The 21,503-nt window shown below is 43.5% G+C and overlaps 1 protein-coding gene across 1 annotated transcript in view; it reads right to left on the bottom strand.

The window, feature by feature from the left end:
- The window catches only part of Fam50b (family with sequence similarity 50 member B), a 74,265-nt gene extending 57,369 nt beyond the window's left edge, over nucleotides 1-16,896 (bottom strand). The window contains exon 1 of the mRNA XM_047559143.1: nucleotides 16,557-16,896. The gene's annotated coding sequence lies outside the window, so the exon portion shown is untranslated. The remainder of the gene's footprint in view (nucleotides 1-16,556) is intronic.
- Nucleotides 16,897-21,503: the final 4,607 nt, after the last annotated feature.

The following is a 21,503-nucleotide window of genomic DNA, read 5'->3' as shown; positions in this document are numbered from 1 at the left end:
CTTCCTTTCTGTCAATATATGCTCTTACATAGCACTCCTACCATTGTGATGCCATCCGCCATGAACTGATGCTGATATCAGGCACTTAACTTTGAGAATTGTGTCCTTAATAGGCCTCTTTTCTTTTTAAAGTTCTGAGCCTTAGGTATTTCATTATAGTAATGAGAAACTAACAATGCAATTGGTTATAGGATTATTTTCCCTTTTTATTTCTTCTGGAGTCAGTTTCAATAATTTTTTTTTTAGGAATTTTTCCATTTTGACTTTTTAAGTAGATTTATATAACATTGATGATAGTATAATCTTATTTTTAAAATATGGGCTGATCTGTATTGAGCTTAAAATATTTAAAAATATTTTAAAATATTTTGCCTTATTTCTTTACCTTGCTGAATCTTAAAAGGCATTTATCTATTTTTGTTAATATTTCTTCTCTATTTATTGATTTATGCTGTTCTCTTTACTAGTAGCTTTCTAATTTTCTGAGTTTATTTTTTTCTTTATCCCTTTTCTTAAATTAGATACACACCTCATTTTTATCCTCTTTTTCTACTGTAAGTATCCAAGGCAATGAATGTTTTTTATAAGTATGATTTCTAATATAAATAGAATATAAGCATCTTTTAAGATATAACATTTTGGACATGAGCACTTTTCTCATTTTAACATCAGCTTTAGAAACACCAAACTCCTTTTTAAACATAATATATATTTCTAATATAAGCATTTCTTCCAATTTAAGTATTATTCCTAACAAAGGTATCTGTTCTTAACTTCTGTGACTTTCCTTATTTTCCTTCTGCTTTATTTTTTCCATAGCATTAATATAATTTAATATAATATAATTTGATCCATTTTATTCTATTTTTTTTTGTTTTGGGGCTTTAAAAATTCCTTATTTACGTGAAGTTTCATTGGTGTGATTAAAATCATATTTTAAAAATTAAAAAAGAGAAGAAGAGCAGGATAGTAGCTATTCAATAGGGTCCACCATCATCACCATCCTTGGGATTGTTGGGTGAGTACCAGGCTGATATGGGGTGGGGATATTAGGTTTCATCATGTGTGGAAACTCCTATTTTTCAGTAGCACCTGCCTGGTCTTCTTTGTTGGGAAGGATTCTGGATGCAGCAGAAACACAGAGTATCATCAGCTAGTGATGTCTTCCATGGGTATGGGAGAAGGAAGTGTTGCCAGGTAAGCCATGATTTATCATACCCAACCTGGAGAGGGACCACCCTGTTTTATGAACCCTTTATTTCTTTACAAATCACTACAATCTGCTCTTGAAGAGCTGGGCAAACCAGCACAATTCCAGTGTTTGAGCTTCTCTGGTGTCTCACTCACACACCAACCTGGATTGTTCTGTTCCTGATGTTCATGCTGTTCCTTGGCTACACTTTTCCAGCTGAAAAGATTGGCATGAGTCCTTGACTCATGAATGCTGGTTGTGCCAGTACTGGCTAGGGGAGAAAAGCACCTGTGTTGTGGGAAGATCTGAAGTTTTCTTCAAATGTTTATTTCACCTGTAGTGGACTCTCTGGGTGAACTTGCTCTTATCTCACCCAGTGTCTGCTCTTGAGAACCGGGGACATTTGGGTTAAATGTATGTATTACAGGCCAAAATGTAGCTGAGTCATTTGACCCTTCTTAGTGCATATAACTGGAAAGAAAATTGTTAATAGTAAGCACTTGTCACAATCCCAACTACTACCACTGCTAATGATAAGTAACAATAGAGAGTAAACTTCACAGTTTACAAAACACCTGTGTATACATGTCACCACTAAGTTTCAAGAGTGACAACAGTCTTCTGAGTTGGTCAGTATGGGTAATAATGGTAGTTAACGTTTGTTGAGAATTCATGGTCTTCTAGACACTATTCTAAGTGTTCACATGTATTCATTTAATTCTTGATTCAATAATCCAAGGGAAATACTATTGTTTTCCATTTGTCAGATGAGGAAATTGAAACCTAAAGAACTTTAGTAACTTCCCCAATGTCTCATTGCTTATAAATGGTGGACACTGTCTTCAAACACATATGTGTCTCACTCTAAAATCTGTTTCTATTTCTCCTATTCTAGTAATATTTATTATTATTTAATAATAATAATTATTAAATAGTATTTAATAATTATTATTTAATTATTTATTTAGATTATTTAGATTAGTTATTATTTAGATTAGTGTTATTATTATTCCAACTTTTGGTAAACTGAGATCTAATAATTGGGAGTAGTTAATCCAAGGTCACCAGTTGGTAAAAGGCAATCACCTAACACTTGTTATTCCCTTACCACAAGGCTAAAGATAGATGATTGGTGCTACAAAAAAGTAGGGTTACAGCCTTCAAAGATGTTGAGCGATTGGGGTATGATTGCTGGATTGCCTAGTTCATCAAATGTTGCTCCTTTATTCAAGCTTCCAAAGAGAAGGCTGGGAGGCAGAGATCCTTAAATGGGAATTTTGGTCAATTACTTAACCTCTCTGAGTCTCTGACTCATAGTTGGGGAATACATCCTATTTTGTAGAATCTTTGGGAGGATTAAATGACATAATTGTACAAACTAATGCCCTTAATGCCCAGAAGTTAAGTGCCCAACCATTCTTTTTCATCCCCACATGTTTCTCTTCTTTTCTCCTTTTTCCAGAAGGTCTGTACTTCCCACACCCTCCAGGGAATGCTTCAGGAGTTCTTTCCCATGGGCATTGACAGGAAGCCTGGACACTTTCGCTGTCTTGCAGAAAATGCCTACATAAAGGCTTTGGACTTTTTAAAAAAAATACTACATTAGATTTCCATGTCTCATATCTGATGTTAAATCACAAGTCTGAACAACATTTGCACTTGTGTTGAGTACGTGTCTGCAATTTGAGGAGCTCCTATCAGACTGTGACTTTATTCTTGGTGCCTCCCAAATGTCTTTGAAATCAGAGATGGTTTCTTAAGTATTAGAAGATCTCCAGTATTAGAGAACTCCAAACTTAGAGTTTAAGTTTTAACTCGCAACTTAAAACTTTGCTTGGCAGGTGGAGACAAAAAATCTGAGTGACCACCAGTGGTTAATAGGTAGTCAATCATTATTTATTTACTTTCTTGAAAATGAACTTTGAGATTTTTAAAGAGAGCTATGATTTAGTCATGTCTTATGTAGACTGCTGGTAACTTAGGAAAGTGTTCCTGATGGTAGCCTATAAATAGCTATGTGAGTTGGGCCCTTCATCAAGTGGCTTAGATGCTAAGTCATTCCTTCTAGACCCCAAGTTCCCTGAGGGAAAGGACCTTCTAGCTCAGTCCATGGTTGGTGCTCAGTAAATGGTGATATTGGGTGTTGCTTATAGATGGATGGGTAGATGGAAGGATGGAAGGATGGATGGACAGACAGATGGATAGAAGGATGGATGAATGGATGATCCCAAGTCCCTCAATAGTGGAAATAATATAGAATGGAGATACTGTAAGTACAGAAATAGAGACCACTTCCCTTTGGGTTTTTGGCAGAGAAATTTCCCCCCAAGAGTTACATAAACACGTACGTAAAAGGAAAACCTGGATGAAGGAAGTGAGACTCTGGGATGACATTAGCCTTGGCCACAGCAGAGGCGAAGCTATCACCAGCCTCCAGTGTGGGCCGTAGCCACAAGGACAAAGCCACTTCAGCTTTCTCTGATGAGCTCACACTCACGCCCCCGGTCTCCTGTCCTTGGTTAAAAAGGAAGTGGCACCAGAAGCCAAGAGACCCATTTTAGGTTTTTCTTTTTTGACTGTACAAGATGAATAAACATGAAACAAAATTTCCTTCTCAACCTTGCAACAGCCTTGGGCAATTAGTTGTAGCTTCATTTCAAAATCTACTTTACATACAGCCACCACAGGCATTTTTAGTGATAGTTTGGAGGGAAGAAGAGAGCCACCATCTACAAAGGGCCTACCATGCACTAAGCACAAAGCTGGCTGGTATTTCAGGTAGTTTCCCTCTTCCCCACAGTAGCTATAAATTAGGTGTTTTGTTTTGTGGTTTCTGTTTGTTTGCAGTAAAATCCATGGGTATGCTTATATTTAACATTTTCACACAAGTTAACGTTTTGCTAAGTACATCTTGGGTAGGAGTATGTTAGATTTTATCTTCATTCAGGTTAAATGAAGGAAAAGTGAAGCCTGAAGGAGGTCATTGGACCATGACTCACATAAAAGTACAGAGTTAACAGAGTCAAATCTAGCAGTAAAATAAAATTATTAGGTCTAATGAGAAATATCCATGAGAGTTAATAAGGAAGTAGATGTAGAATTCAGGATGGATTTACTCTGCATCAACCATAAATAATCCTACAGTAATCATATAGGTTTGTGCTTTGATTTTCTGACACACAGTTTCTAAATCGTGTGCTTTAGCTTATTGTGTTTCCTGCTACTTAGAACTCAATTCATTTCAACATATTTACCATCATTCATCTAATCGCTCTGATACCCAGCATGCATGACCTAACATTTACCATTCAGCATCTCTCAAACAGGTGACTTGTAGAATATTTCTCAACCAGATATTATAAAATGGGACTCCAAAAAAGTCTTGCACAAATGAACTTAAGCAAAATTAAAATTAAGCAGATGTACTTAATGCAGGACTTTTCAGTTTTTAGGGTCTTTAATCTGTAAAAATGCATAAGGAATTGTCAAGGGGCACATAGTGGACAATATTTACCAAAATTATTTGAACCCCAGTCCAATGTTTTTATGTCATACTGTTCAAGAGTATGAAGTACAATTTGGGAAAATTCAGACTAAATGGATTTGCTTTTTGAAAATCAAACCCATAGAGGCAATTTCTGCCTGAGTACCTTGTCTGCAATTTGAGGAGCTCCTATCAGACTGTGATTTTATTCTTGGTGCCTGGTGCAAATGTCTTCCACTGACAGTACTAACGTAGGCTGATTAGGCATTTGAGAGTCCCAGACTAATGCTTTTGGGGATTTTTATAATCTGCTAAACTACAGCCTTTCCATAATTGTCAAACAATAATCACCTGTCATGCAAAGTACTTCGACGTCCCTGTGTTCTTCCTTTCACCCGTGCACCAGGCCGTAGTCATTTACATGTTGATTTTTCATTGAGAGAGGGACTGTGTCTTGCTTACCTTCCTATCATCATTGTTGGCCCATCATGTCTGTTGGAATGGTCCTGACTCTGCAGGTAGGCGAGGCCAGCACTGCTACCTTCAACTGACACCCAGTGAAACGGAGGCACAGAGAAGCAGATCTCTCCAGCTGATGGAAGCTGGACACAGCAAAAACAGGACTGGAACTCCTGACTTAGGAACTCAGAGCTTGAAGTATCAGAGCATCCTCCTCATGGCATCCTGAGGGAGGCTCTAAATGGTCATTGAATCGTATGTTAGAGGGGAAAAGCAAGAATGAGGTTGAGAGAATAAGCACCTTGGCCTCTAACTCAGCTTAGAGCAGACACAGAAGACCCATGCAGCAGGTGCACAGAGTCCCCATGCAGCCCCTCTGGTCTCACCAGGCTTTCTGAACAGACCTCCATGTTAGTTGTTATGGGGCTGAAGATGTTAACAAGCAAAAACAGTGAAATAAACTCTTCCACGACTGTGTGAGGGAAAACAGTAAATCAGAGCCTTCCTGTCAGTCCATGAGTCAAGCATGCATATTGAAAACATTCCCACTCTGGCCTTTATTTAAAACTTGCCTCTGCAGCCTCACTGTTCAAAGCTGTGCCACCATCCATTGGTCACATTCAGCCCTTTGCCTGCTAACTCTGTCTGGGGAGAGGCAATTCCAGGGATATAAAATAGCTTACAAATTTAATTTAGAAAAAAAATTATCCTGTGTTTCTCTGCAGCACACAAGCAGTAGGGAGACCTACTGCTGACCTGGGCCATATGGGGTGATCTTTTTCCTGGGTTCTTTATCACAGCTCCCAAGTTGGCCTGCAGAGAATAAATCTTTCTAATGATCTGTTACTGCACCTAATCAGAGATGAAGGAAGGAGCTTAAAAACTATCTGGACAGTTAGGACATTGAAACTCCGGGGAAAAAAAACCAAAACAAAAACGAAAACCTCATGTCCTCTAAGTATTATTTTGATAAAATACTTTTCATCTTGGAAAAACTTAGAATTAGGAGCATTTCCAAGGGAATATATTTATTTCACGCTTGTGATTTGCCAAGATCAGAAGTGAACCACATGATCTCCACGAGGACAAGGGAAGGGTCCTTCTCTGGAGCCATTTCAACACTCCCACTTAGAGTTGTAACCCAGAGAAAAATCCAGACAATGACACCATCACCCATGGGCATGAATGATCCATGAGGCCAGCCTGGGAATATTTAGTGACACAATTTGTCTCCAGACCATGTCTAATGTGAGTGAGCAGGTCTGAAATTACAGTCACAGGATGCCAGCCTTTGAGCCTGGAGCCCGGGACCACCTTCTTCTTCCGAGCTGGCGACACTGGGGCCCGTCGGCTCACACAGCTGAAGAGCATCACTGGGAAGGAAGTGGGTTCCGAAGATAATCTGATCCAGTGCTTCCTGTCCTTTTATGGGAAGCAATAAACTCCTGCAGGGAGGAGCATGGGTCATGGAGTCAGATGGCTAGGGTGGAACCCTGGCTGTGCCCTTACTTGCTGTGAGCTGAGCCAGCTCCTGGCACCCTCTGTGATGTGGAAATGACAAGACATGGAGACAAGGAGGACAGAGCCTGGCTCGGAGTGCCTGCTCATGAACAGCAGCTGTTGGGAGGGAACCTCTGACCCACACGAGGGGCCCCTGCCTGGCCCCAGGCTTTATAGGGCCCCATCTGGACCACACCAGGGCCCATGTGTCTTTCTCTAGACCACATTTCAGGTAACTGGGACCCAGATTTCCTGCCCAAACTGAGCTGTTCCCACTGTAAGGGCCCACATGGGTCTGTTCCCTGGGGTCCATCCTCCAGGTGATTGTACCCCTGAACCCAAGGGGTGAGACAGGTGGCGGTTGAGGGGCTATGCATGGAGTGTGGGCATGAGGCGGTGAGTTCATGTCTATGTACATCTATGTACAAGAGGCCACTGAGGTGGTGGAGGAGAGGTGAGCAGACTACAGGCCGAGAGCTGTCTTCTTTCACCCTACATCTTACCTATGCTGTTAACCTCAAAGTGTTCCAAAATTCTAAATTTGTGTGTGTGTGTGTGTGTGTGTATCTCAGGGATTGAACTCAGGGACACTCGACAACTGAGCCACATCCCCAGCCCTATTTTGTAAAAATAGGGTCTCACTGAGTTGCTTAGTGACTGGCTTTTGCTGAGGCTGGTTTTGAACTCGAGATCCTCCTGCCTCAGCCTCCTGAGCCGCTGGGATTACAGGCATGTGCCACAAGGCCTGGCAAGAAATTCTAAATTTGAACCTGCTTTTGAAGTCATTATGTAAGTCAGTTTGCAAAGGGAGGAGGATAAGAACCCATTTTAACAGCTTGATAAAATATTTGGGCCTATGAGGTGTGGACTTCCATTTGTGCTCTCATCTGAAACCCCACAAACATGAAGGGCAGAAGTGACAGCATATATATTTCACTGTATCAAGCACTCTACTGAAGACTCCATGGTGGACACGAAAGTCCACTCTGGCCTGAGAGGCACATATACCGGGCTTATTTTTTATATTATTCCTCAAGGGAAGTTTGGACCAAACCTTAAAGAAACACCAGCCTGCAGCAGGAGCCGGCCCCGCACGTCAGAGCGTAGTTCAGTGAAACTCATTCTAGAGTCAGCAGAGCCCTCATGGACTCTTTGGCCCCCTCAGAAGCAGGAGTTGACTGATTCCCGTTCCGGCTCTGTCGTTGGCGATGCTCTCTTAGGTCCCTGACCTCAGCCTCTTTCTCTGCATCTTTGACACAAGTGATTCCCCTAGAAAACCAGCAGAACCCAAACAAAATCTCAGGATGAGGAGGGAGGCCACATCTGCTTTGCTCACATCTGTCTTCCTTTTCACACTGGGCTGCCCGGCACGCAGCAAGCCATGGTTAAACATTCGTGACGAAAGATGCTTACTGAGACGTTACGGGTAACAGTGAAAATATTGAGAACAATTCAAATGTCTACACTTAGAAAAAATGCTTAAAACTTTGAACATATCATAGAATATTAAGCAGTGATTGAAATGATACTTTTCAATAAAGTCCAGTGACACAGGAAAGTTCTCACAATGTATTTTTAAAAAAGAGGATATGAAACTATATACAAATTATTCAGTGCAAACCCAAGTGTGTAAGAAGCACACACATCAAGAACTCAAGGTTGTCATCTGTACTCTGAACTTCTAGAATTCTGAGTAATATTTGTTTTTCAGTTCATCCTATTTTGTATGTGTGCATACACATTCCAAAGTTTTACTTATTTGTTTATTTATTTATTTATTTATTTATTTTTGCAGTATTAGGACTTGAGCCCAGGGACTCTTTACCACTGAGCCACAATGTCCAATTCTTCTTATTTTTCTGTTTTTAAGTGGTATCTCTTTAAGTTACTGAGGCTGGTCTCCAACTTGAAATCCTCCTGCCTCAACCTCCCAAGTCACTGGGATTATAGGTTTGCACCACTGTGCCTGGCCCATAGTTATTTTTACAACAGAAAGTCCCATAAACAAATTCAAAGTGAAAATTTATACCAAGGAATAATTTGTAATAGACATAAGTCATAAGATTATTCTCATTGATGTATAAAGAGCCCATGTGTCAAAAACCAAAAGATAAATACTTCCCATGGAAAAATGGATAAGAGATCAGCTCTCCAACAAGCTCCACCTCTCCTCTGCAGTCCTGGATTTGTGCTGGGTCAGCCTATGCAGTTGCACTATGTTTTCCTGTGTTCCTTGGAATTAGGGGTGGCCTCAGAACCATATTCTCTCCAGTTAAGGATGATGGAAGTGGTGTGTACAAATTTTATGTCTGGTTCTACAACCTTCTGGGAGCAGTTGATGAAACAATAGAATCCTATGTCCAAAACATAGAATATATAGAGCTATTGACATGTGCTCAGCCCTTTACAAACAGGATCTCATTTAACCCTGACAACAACCTTTGAGACAGGTATTATTTTCCCTACTTTCAAGATGAGGCTAGAGATAAGGCCCACTCTTGGCATGCACAAGATGTATTTATGGAAATAATTTGAAAGGCAATACACTGAAGCATGATGGTGGTAATTTCTGGATGTTTAGACTATAAGGACTGTGTACACATATGTCTTCTCAGCAAACATACATTATTTGTATGATTTTTAAATGGTAAAAATATTTAAATGACAACTAATATGAATTTCAGAGACATAGACTGAACAACTTAAAACAGTTGTCAAAGAACTTTCAGAGGCATTTAGATAAACCATCCTCCCCTCTTTGTTTCTGGTATATTCTAGACACATAAAAAAAATAATGTTCACTACCAAAAAATTTAAATCAAGTCTGAACATTTCCAAAGGAGGTAGGAAATGCTGATAATCCCTGGGACTTCAAGATCTACCCTGACCCTCTGTCCATTATAGTGACACAGAGCTTTACTTTATTTTAAGCTTTTCTGACTTCTGAAGATTCCTACAATGCTTTTGACAGGCAATAGGAGGCTCTCAAAGATGGACATCCATTGCCATGGCCAAGTCAATAATGTTGCTGCCCATTAGGAAATGTGGTGAATGAGCAGTGCTACCTCTCATGGGGACAGGCAGGTGGCTGCTTCTGTCCGGCAGGGGGAGACCCTCTGACTCACATCCTCTTGCAGTGACGCAGCCTACCTGCCCAGGTTTTTGTTTCCAACATATGCCAGTATTAGCATGTTATAAACCAGGGCCTGCAAACTTTTTCTATGAAAAGTCAAGATGGTAAATATTTTAGACTTTCTGACCACAAAATCTGTTGCTACTGCTCATTCCTGACTTTGCAGCATGGGTAGGGTATGGTTGTGTCTCAATAAAATTCTTTACAAAAACAAGCAGCTGGTACCAAGCTACACTACACACTCACCTTTCCTACTCAGAGTGTGTTCCCAGCATCACTTGAGAGCATGCCAGGCATATAGAAGCTCAAGCCCCTCCCCAATCTACTGAGTCAGAATGTACATCTTAGGAAGATCCACAGGCGATTTGAGCACAAATCAAAGTTTGAGAAGTGCTGTCCTAGAACCTGATTTTCAAGTATGGCTGCTCATTGGAGAAACCTGGGGAAATTTTTTAAAAATGTACTGTTACACTGTGGACCTGGAATGCCTCTTAAAGGCTCATGTGTTGAAAGTGTGTTCCCCAAAGCAGCAATATATGTAGAGGTGGGACTTTAGGGAAGTGATTGGATAGTGATTGGATAGTGAGGATTAATCCATTGATGGGTTCATAACTGGATGGATTACTGGGAGGTGTAGGAAACTATAGGAGGTAAGTTGAACTGCAGGAAATAGATCATGGCATGCCCTGGAAGGTATATATTGTCCCAGCCCCTTCCTACCCACAACCTCTTGTTTCTTTGCTTACCTGCCACCATGAGGCAAGCAACTCTGCTCTGCCACATGTTCCCTGCCATGACATTCTGCCTGGACAAAATCCCAAAGTGATGGCACCCAGTCACCAAGGACTGAAACCTCTGAAACAATGAGCCAAAACAACCCTTTTCTCCTTTAAGATAATTCTTTCAGGTATTTTGTCACAGGGATGAAAAGCTGACTAACGTCAGTAACCAATGCCCAGAGATGCTCATTTTGGGTAAAGTTCAGGCACTAGAACTCTTAAAAGTTCCCAGGAGATTCTAACCAAACAGCCAGAATTGATAATCTATAGAGATGGGCACATGAAATATCCAATTCATGATGCAATAACAAAAATTCTACTTCTCAGGAAGACAAAGTGCTCTACAAAACACGTGGCCTGCCTGTTGCAAAAGAAATTACGCTTATTTATACATGGGCAGCCCTCAGGTCTATTCTGCTGATTCATGTTCTCTGGAGCTAGTTTCTATGTGGATTTCTGTTGTGGTTTGGATATGAGGTATCCCCCAAAAGCTCATGTATGAGACCACATAAGAAGGTTCAGAGGAGAAATGATAGGGTTGTGAGACTCTTAACCTAATCAATGAATTAATACCTAATGGGGTTAATTGAGTGGTACCTGGAGGCAAGTGGGGTGTGGCTGGAGGAAGTGGTTAATTGGGGATGTGGTTATGGGGTATATAATTTGTATCTGAAGAGTGGAGTCTCTCTATCTACTTCCTGATCACCATGTGAGCTGCTTCCCTTTGCCACATTCTTCTGCCCTGATGTTCCTGTGTCATATGGGGCCCTGAGATGGAGCCAACTGTCTATGGATTGAGACCTCTGAAACTATGAGCTCTCAAACTCCTCCTCCTCTACAGTTATGCTGGTTGGGTCATTTAGTCACAGCAGCAAAAAAGCTGACTAAAACACTCACAGCCTGTCCAGGGAGGCCACAGAAACCTGGGAGCCAGGCGGAGTCACACAAGGAGGAAGAATCTTGGGCTATGATTTAGCTTAAGGGGAACCTGGAAATACTTAGATTTCATCAATCCAGAAAGAACGGGTGATTGTCAAGTCAGATGAATCACATGATCAGAAAGCCTAACTCCCAACAGCATCGCAGAACTTATTCATAAAAAGAACAAACATAAAGGCGCAGAACACCAGATGGAGTCCTTCTGAAATTTCCTCGGAGGCGGGAGGCACGTAGCACATGCTGCAGTCATTCGATTTGTTGGTGGGGAGGACCACCAAAGGCAAGGCATCCTCTAGAGCTTAAAATGTATTTGAATAGGGAATTTGTGTAGAAGCTCTCACTGTGGAATGGGGAACCCAGAGGCAGTAATGTGACATTGTGGTGACACATAAACCGCCTGTAATGGAACCTGAGAATGAATTTCTGTGAAACTTAGATGAGGATGGAATCAGGAATCCCTGGGTTTTCCCTCAAACCTAAAATCTACACCCAAAACCAACCATGCAATAGTACAAAAGGAAGACATTTCCCACCCCTTCACCTTGGGAAGGAACCATTCAGCTTCACTGGCAGATGGTCTTATTTACCAATGGTCTGATTTGTGGTCTTTAGCTCAGACACACCTTTGGGCCTCTGAAATCAGTCAGTGAAGCCTCTAACTATCCTGCTCATTCATGAAATAACGTCCATGAATTTAGCCTGTTTATTTCTGGAGAGCTGGCTTTGTTCTTTTACACGTCCACAGATGGAATACTTTAAGTTTCCTGCCACAGTCGCATAATTAGCCCAAAATGAAGGCTATGGATGTTCTCACTTTGGAAAACTTACCTGGCCTGTTATTTTCCAAGCTTGGGATTGGGAGTGACTTGAAGACTTTGAGCAGGAAGTTGGTGTCCCTCCCCTGAAATTAGTTAGCATGAGAAAAACAATCGGAACCCAAAGAGAGGTAACCATGGGCTACATCATCCAAGTTGGAACAACAGGCACACACTGGAGCTGCTCTGGACAAGCCAGTCACTCAGTGACCATGCCACTTCCCAATGCCACATTTCACATTGTGTCTTTTGGCAGAATAAAGAAATCAGAGTGTGTTGATTTGGCCAGGAGGTAGTGCATCAAACAAACACAAGACTTTGATTATGTATGTATTTCTCTAACAGTCTTATTTTGACACATCTGTTGTGCCATATGAAAGTCATCCCACCTTATTCTATGCAACTTCATTAATAATAAGTGTAACACACTTCACAATTGTTAAGTTATGGAGCCAACCTAGGTGCCCTTCGACATACGAATGGATAAAGAAAATGTGGTGTATATACACAATGGAGTATTACTTTACCATAAAGAATGATTTTATGACAATGGCCAGTAAATGGAAGGATCTGGAGACTCTCATGCTCAGTGAAATAAGCCAATTCCAAAAGACCAAAGGTCAAATGTTTTCTCCGATATATGGAAGCTAACCCACAATAAGGGGGCGGGGTGGACAATTGAAGTTCATTGAATTAGACAAAGGGGAATCAAGGGAAGGGAGGGGGATAGGAAAGACATGGAATGAATCTGACATAACGTTCATGTGTACGTCTATGCTTATACCAGATTGAATCTCACATTGTGTACTGTGGCGGGCGAGACCCGTGGCCCAGGGTTACGCCACATGCAGCCAAAGATGGCGACTGGCAGAGAGTCAAATGGCGTGCTGAGTGCGCCTTGAGAAAAACAGGAGGCGTTTACCATTGGCTGAATGATAATTAGCTCAGCCGCCTAGCGCGTGGACAGATATATCTTACATGTGTGCTTGAGCTGTGATCGCTTGACCTTTAATAGGACTGGATGGACATATCTGGTTACAATTGCATATGCATGAGACTGCTTATATATTGAGGGTGTTATCCGAATAAAAAGAAAGCTGCTTCATGAACTTCTGAAGAGTACGTGTCCTTTGTCCCGCTGGTTGGCGGCAGGCGGCAAGCAGCAGTGTACATCCACAAAAAATTCTATTTAAAAAATAAATAACTATGGGTAAATGGCAGAAAGATCAATAAGGGAAAGAAAGTTGGGGGTGGAAAAGGGGAAGTGAAAGGAGAGGTCCTGGGGTCTGAATTAGAATAAGTTATATTCCATGTTTGTATAATTATATCAAAATGGATTCTACTGTCATGTATTACTTAAAAGAACCAATTTTTAAAAGTGAACCATACTGTCAGGCTGCTGTCTCTCAAGGATGTCCAGGTGCATTGCACACACAGCTCAGGAAATGATTCACAGCAGAGACCTCATGTTGGAGGCCTCCATGTGCGTACCTGGGCTGGCCAGGCAGCACTGGGGGCCATTTAGGTACGTAAAGATGCCTCTTCAAGGGCATACAAGAGACCATGGCACGCATGACTTCCTGTTGTGGAAGGTGCTGAGTGCATGCCCTTACCTTTGCTTTAGTAAACTGTATGCTTTGCTGTAGGAAGACCGAATAGCTCAGCTCCGAGGACAAGCTGCAGATCTGAGGCAAGCCACTGTTTACTAGTTTAAAGAGCAGGAAGAGCAACAAACCAACTAGACAAAGGCTCCTGTGATATTTTCACGGCAGCAATATTTCCCTAAAGAGACGTTGTTAGGGATCACTAATAAAACTGAAGAATTAAAGAATAAGTTTCATCCACTTATTTGCTGTATCGACTTGGTCACCCGCCTGACCTTCTCATCAATGGAGTTAGAACAGGAATGCTATGCCCATGTCCTTGAGGCAAAATCACGTGCACGCAGGGCTTTCTTGGCACTGTGAGGGGCACATGGTGTCATTCAATTGCTTCCACGGGATACATCTGGCAAAAGCACACAACTTGCCTTATTCTGAGAAAAGTCAGGGACCCCCATGAAAACCAGCATCCCTTAGGATTAAAGAGTATAAACTGAGGGGGAATGCGGGAGTCAGGCCCCCAACCCCTGGCCACACTTCAGAAAGGACAAATCCACTTTAGGAACCTTACCTCATGGCTTGTTAGCTATTAAGAACATGATATGTGCCCTTCCCTACCCTCTTGCTCACTACCAAAGTCTCATTTTCTGTTAGACAATCAAGCTCTCTCCATGACTGGCTTGCTAACCGTCTCACTCACCACCAAGTCTTATTGACCTGAGAAACCAGGTGTTCTGGTTTGGATCTGGAATGTCCCCTGAAAGGCTCAAGTGTTGAAAGCATGACTTCTCCATGCAGTAAGATTCAGTGGTGGGCTTCTAGGCAATAAGGGGATCATGAGGACTCTGACCTCATCAGAGGATTGATACATTAAGTGGATTAATCCATTGATAGCTGAGCGGACACTGGGAGGTGGGACCTAGTGGAGAAAGTAGATCACTGGGGTAACATCATGGGAGGGCTTATCTTCTCCCCTGCCTGTTCTTTTCCTCTCTTTCCCTCATCCTCTCCTCCCACTTCCCAGCTACCATGAGAGGAGCAGATTTCCTTTGCCACACTTTTCCACCATGATGTTTTTGCCTTGAAGCCAACCAACCATTGGCTGAACCCTCTAAAACCATGAGGCAAGTCTAAGTGGATCCTAAGTTGTTCTTGTCAGTTATTTTGGTCAAAGTGATGAAAAGCTAACTCACACACCAGGTAGATGGTTAAGGCCAGGAGACCCTTGCGTGACTCTCCAAGGACAGCAACATAGAAGATAAAGCAGCTGAGGACTCAATGAAACAGCAAGTTCCCAGGACCCTGACCGTGTCACTGGCATGGTTGTGCTTTCCACCCCCACCTAGGTGTTCTCTGAACAGCTACAACAGCTCATCCTTACCCCAAGGCAGGGATCGCAATACAGGATGCAGCATCAATACGAGAGATGGCATACGTGGTACCAAGATGACTAGCTAACAGTGCTCGCCCAAGAAAAGAAAAACACTTTTGAAATATATCGAAAGTCAATTAACATTCCTAAACTCTAGTTCACCCCTGTCAACCTTTCCTAGGAACAAAACTAGCTCTGTCCTTTGTCTTGGGAGCCAGCGTGACACTCTTGGCCAATGCTGTGTCTTCCTTGCTGGAGCAAGAAATCCCAACAGTCTTGTGCCCCTGCAGTTGTGCCTCTGATTCTTCGATGGAGAGCGTGAGAACCCGCGGAACTGGTAACCACCCCTTTCCTGGGAATGCTGTCTTCTCTGACGGCTGAGCCACTCCTGAGACACTCTGTACCCTCGGCTTCCCTGGCTCCCCACCACCCTTGCAGGAAACCAGTCCCACATCATTCCTTCCACTCTCCTCTTCCCTTTGCTTTTGCCGAAAAGTCATCAGGTGTCCCGGCGTTTCTGCTATGGTGTGTCCCCTTTGATTCATAGTGGGTCCATTGTGGCAGTGTCAGCAAGTGGAGCCATTCTGAGTGGACGAATCCATTCCTGGATTAATGGGCGGCTGGGGCGTGGCTTTGTTATCCAGCAAGCTCTCTCCGTGGATGGCTTGCTCTGTCTCAACATGTGTGCCCTCCGCCCTGAGCTGAAGCAGCACAGGCTCTCGCCAGAAGCCAACCAGAAGAGGCCACCTATCTTGGACTTCCCAGAATTCAGAACTGTGGGCCTAAATACACTGATTTTTTTTTTTTTTTCTCTAAGTTATCTAGTCTTAGGTATTCTGCTATGGAAACAAAATGAACTGAAACAGGCTTATCGTGAGCTAGTCTCCCCAAGATCACCTCCTTAATAAAGCTCCGGCCTCAGGTTCTGCTTCTGGGGTACCCGCCTCAGGTGCCCTTGTCACTCTGGTTGACCAATCTCAGTGGGCTCTGAGCTGTGATTCCTATCGCTGTTAATTTACCCACTGTTCTTAGTGCTCCAGAAGGTTCCAGAAGTGCTGCCCTCCAGGACTTGCTCCCTGGTCTGCCTGCCCTCTCTCTGGGTTTCTGCTCAGTGAAACCACACCTGCTGCCCACTAGGGTCCTGCCTCCACTTCCAGGGCAGCTGTGACCCAAGGACACTGGCATTTGGTCTGCACTCAGTACCAGCCCAGCATATGAGGGAGGGAGGGAGTGTGAGACCCCACCCTCCCGGTGTGTGAGGGCTGAGGACACTGTCACTCACCTCTCCACTGTCCTTTGCAGAGCGCCGGGCTCATCTCAGTTGCTCAGCAAACATCTTCTGAATGGAAGTGGGTTAGAGAGCAAAGAAACCAGAGGCCTGGTGAGAGCTGGGACTGAGATCTCCCATGTCCCCTCCCAGTGAGGCCATGGAAATAGTGACAAGGTTGCAGTGCTCTCGGGCAGGTTGGCAATCAGCCATGGGTCTCTCCCTAATGCCCCTTTCTGTGCCCTGGACATCCAGGGCCTCCCAGCATCCCCAAAACTTCCATGATCTCACATCCAAAGTGTGACCTGGGCAGAGCAGGCAGACTCCAGGGTCCTGCTCCAGCATTTCAGCAAACGACCAGTCTGTCCTCTGGTGGCTTTGCCCAGTCTGAGCACGTCCCCAAGCATATACTCATACACATCAGTAAACAGTGCTAAGCGATTTTGAATTGTGCAACACACCTACATGGTCTGGGTCCATACTCCACGTGGCCTCGTGATGCAATCAAGACAAGTGATAAACACGAGATGGACAGGGTAGCAACCAGAGTCCCACTACAGACCGGTTTATAGTAAACCTTTTTTTCTAAGTAAGAGTACTCCACAATAACCATAAATACCCACTGCCAACTATGCTGTCCTTTCTTAGCATTCTTGAGCACCACGCAGTGTCTGATTGCATGTGTGTATGCTACTCAGCTAGTGGCACAGGGATTTGTTGATACCAGTGTCTCCATGACCAAGTGAGGAATGTGCTGTTTTGATGTTGTGAAGGCTACAATGTCACTGGAAGATAGGAATGGTTCAAGGCCCCTATAATCTTATGGGCCCACATATACAAAGTCTTTTGTTGACCAAAATGACATCAGGCAGCATGTGCCTGTATTTTGTGATGAAGTCCTGTTGTGTGTTGATAGTTTCAGGAAGGAGTAAACAGAAGAGGAGCGTGTGCCCACCACCCCAGGATCCAAGGCAAAGAACACCTGGCCTCAGACGGCAGGCCCTTCCATGGTGGTGTGTGCCGGGTGCCCTGGCAGGTGAATGGCAAGCACTCACGCCCCATGGCAAAGGTGAGGCACATGCAGAAAGAGTGGGCAGCAGCCTCCAGGGCACGGAAGTGCTCTTGGCTCTGTGACAATCAGGAAGGAACAACTTTGGCAAGCTTTCTACTCAACACCCAGGACAGCTTTGACAAACGTGATCTGGAGTCTGAGCAAACACGAGGGAAGGAGCCCACGGGACATGGAGCAGACCCGACCATATGCCTGCCGAGCAGCCTGCAGAGAGACAGACATGTCGCATGCAGCGACTTTTTCAGGTAGTGCCAAAATTATACCTTTTTTTTTTCCCCCCAGCAGGGCAGGAAGGATGTCTTAGCATTCCAAGAAAGAAATCTTCGCTATTTACCTTCAAATGCAGACATCCCGAGTAACTTCAAGCTGGTTGGGACATGCAAGATTTGAAGCAGAGAACAGTAAAATCATTTACGGGATTAATTAGGGTGTGAGTCAGTGCAATTTGTCAGATACTAGGACATTGCCTTTCCTGCTAATTTTTAGATGGCAGAGGTGGTGGGGGCTGGGAACCAGCGCTCCATGACCCCGTGCTAGGCAGAGAGGAATAACATCACAGGCTAGCGATCAGTGCCACAGCCCACAGGAGGCTGCCTCTTTGGGGCTGTTATTTGTTGTCCAAATCTCAGCAGGCTTGGCAGGACTGGGCTTCTGGTGTCTGCAGCTGTGAAGAGTTTGAGTACCCTTGGAGGAAGGAGATACGGAACAATGCACACACACACTTACACACGCACACACACACATAACGAGAGGTACATTACTGATGTGTAAAAATAATAAAGTAAGTGTGGTTTCAAAAGTAGATTTCAACTATGAGGAGGAGACTAAAAGCTGGAATGCTTTTCCTGCCAGCCGAGCTGGGTTCACTTAAACACACACTGCTTTTCTTTGCAAGCAGCGGCCTCAGAGGAGATGAGCTTACGCTTTGGCACATGCTTAGCCATGCATGTCATTACACATCCTTGCTGATTTCATCTCATTTTGTTTTCCTGGAAGGGACTTCAAGCTGGTGCATGAAAATTACACATTAGTGGTGGAAAAAGAAAATAACAACAGAGAAGCCACTTTCTTGACCAGTTTTCAGTAGTAGGGGGTGTGCTGTGGAGTTGGAAATCATCTCTTTCTCCTTTGCTGCCAATTACTACTTATGGATCTAGTATTTATTTGGAGCAGAAAAGAGCAGACACAACAGGCTGTCCGTGGAATTCTCTGCCATAGGACAAAGTGGCACAGGACCCTGTGTGTACCGCCCTCCTCAGCCACCCTCTGCAGGCCCAGAAAAGAAGTGGCCACCAGCAGCGGTGTGAGTGTGAGGGTGAGAATGACCGGCATGTGCAGTTCCTCAGGGTTTGGTCCAGGGTCCTGGAGGGTTTGCACAGATCCCAGAGAAACCACACCAGGGACCTCCATATGGACACTCCTCCCTGCCCCAGCGAAGCGTTTCTCCCCTGAGTCCCACTCTCTTAGACAACATTTCAACTAGTATTTCTTTGGTATTTTAATTAAACAGAATTGAAGTCTTGAGTTTCCAGTTCCTTTGGGCAAAAGTTCTGTGCCTCGAACTCAGCCAAACCCAAAATTTGGCTTCTCCCCGCTCTGCTCCTGAGCCGGCTGCCTGGGTTAGAGGTACCACCAGGTGGGAGGAAATCTCACAGTCACTCCCGTCCTCCTCAGATCCCCACATCTAGTCAGTGCCCAGAACTGACGTCGGTTCCTTTCCCGTGTCCCTCCTCTCTCTGTTTCCACCAGTACTTCCTGAGTCCACAGCTGCTGCCCACTGTCCTGTCGTGCCGAGGACTATCTCCAACAGCACCTCCTCCACACAACACCAGGGGCCTTCCAGGACAGGTCTGCTCCTGTCACAGCCACCCCAACATAGGGGCATGTGTACCACACACCAGCACACGTACAATACACACTCAACACATACATGCACCCATCCAGTACACACATGCCCAGAATATAAACCCCACCAACACACCCAGTGAACACATGCCCAATACACACACATACCCAGCACATACACCCACTCGACACACACCAACAACACATTCAATACATATCCAGCACATGCATCCAAACACACACATGCACAGCACACACATTCCCAATGCACATACATAACCAATATACACACAACATATACACAATACACATACACACTCAACACACACCTAACATATACACACGGTACATGCAGAACATTGTACACACCCCAGCATGCACACACACACACACACACACACACACACACGAGCTCTTTATGGCTACTCAGGGTACTCAGGGTAACACCTCTCAGCACTCCTCATCTGACACGCTCAGGTAACTCCAACCTAGTTCGCTAGCCAGGTTTCCCTCCAGTCCCTGTCCCAAAGACAACCCATTCAGGGACTACTTGAAACAAGCTTATCACTTGAAACAGAAAGAAGTTTTCAATGGTGTACGTCCTGTTTGTGTCTATCTGTTGGGCAGAAGACAGGAGAACAGCACGCACACACATGCACACACACACAACACACACACACGTCAGAACGCAGGCCATCTGCCCTGGGGACTTCAGGGTTCAGATGCTGATCCTCTGACTCCCTGCTGGCATCTCTGCTACGACTCTTCCCAAGCGACTGTCATCCCAACGTCCCTGCCTGCGACTGGATGAAGATTCTGTCACGAGTGAGCCCTAGTGGCCTCTGTGGAGCAGGGCTCAGACTCTGCCACTCAGTTTGCTGAGCATGGTTAACCACAGGGCCTCTGACGGTCACGGGTCTTACGTTATTCTCGATCACAGTTCTCCATGGCTTAACTCAGACCCAGAGTAGGCTGTTGGCAAAAGGAACAAGGCCTTTGGCATATTGACCTTTAAATGCAAGGGTATGAATTAAAAAACATTCCTCAAACAAGCCTCAAAAAATGTTACCAACCACATCCATAGAACTGAAATTCTTAGAGGATATCTAGGTCGTCATTCCTCAAAACCATTGTCTAAAAGAGAAAATATAGTGACTATTTATCTGATTGCTTTCAAAAAATTTAACAAAGTAATCTTCTGTTACCATTTTTAAATCGAATATGAACATTTTTTAAAAAAATTGAGTTCATAGTCCATTTTTCACACCTTAAACATGGTTTATTTCTCAACCTTCATTTTAACATTTGTTGTTTGTCCAAACCCTGCACAATATAAGAGATCATTAAATTGCTTTTCATATAAAATTAAAATATGTTTAAAAGCACAAGCCACTCAAATGAGAAAAAGTCAAAATGCATCAAAATCTGATCATCGTAATATATTTGAAACATTTTATAGGACTTCCTTTGATATACTATTGATCTAACGCAAGTACTAAAGTTGGGAAAATGTTTGGTTAGTGTTGTATGTGAAAGGGGTACATGGGTTGGAAATAACATTTTCCCCTAATTTGGTGTATTCATCTGTTTTCTGTTTCTATAACAAAATACCTGAGACTAGGTCCTTAGTAAAGAAAAGAGCTTTATTTAGCTCACAGTTATGGAGGCTGAAGAGCATGTTGTCAGCCTCTTCTTATCTCTGATGAGGGCCTCATGGCAGATGGTATCACAAAGGTATGAACACATACAAGAAGAATACAAATAATAATAAATGTTGGTGAGGATGTCGGGGAAAAGATACACTCATATATTGCTAGTGGGACTGCAAATTGGTGCAACAACTATAGAAAGCAGTATGGAGATTCCTCAGAAAACTTGGAATGGAACCACCATTTGACCCAGCTATCCCATTCCTCGGTTTACACCCAAAGGAGTTAAAATCAGCATACTACAGTAACACAGCCACTTTAATGTTTATAGCAGCTCAATTCAGAAGAGTTAAACTATGGAACCAACCTAGGTGCCCTTCAAAGACGAATCAATAA

Source organism: Sciurus carolinensis, chromosome 7 (assembly GCF_902686445.1).
Source record: "Sciurus carolinensis chromosome 7, mSciCar1.2, whole genome shotgun sequence".
In the NCBI taxonomy this organism is placed as follows: domain Eukaryota; kingdom Metazoa; phylum Chordata; class Mammalia; order Rodentia; family Sciuridae; genus Sciurus; species Sciurus carolinensis.
This window is presented reverse-complemented; position numbering and strand designations above follow the sequence as displayed.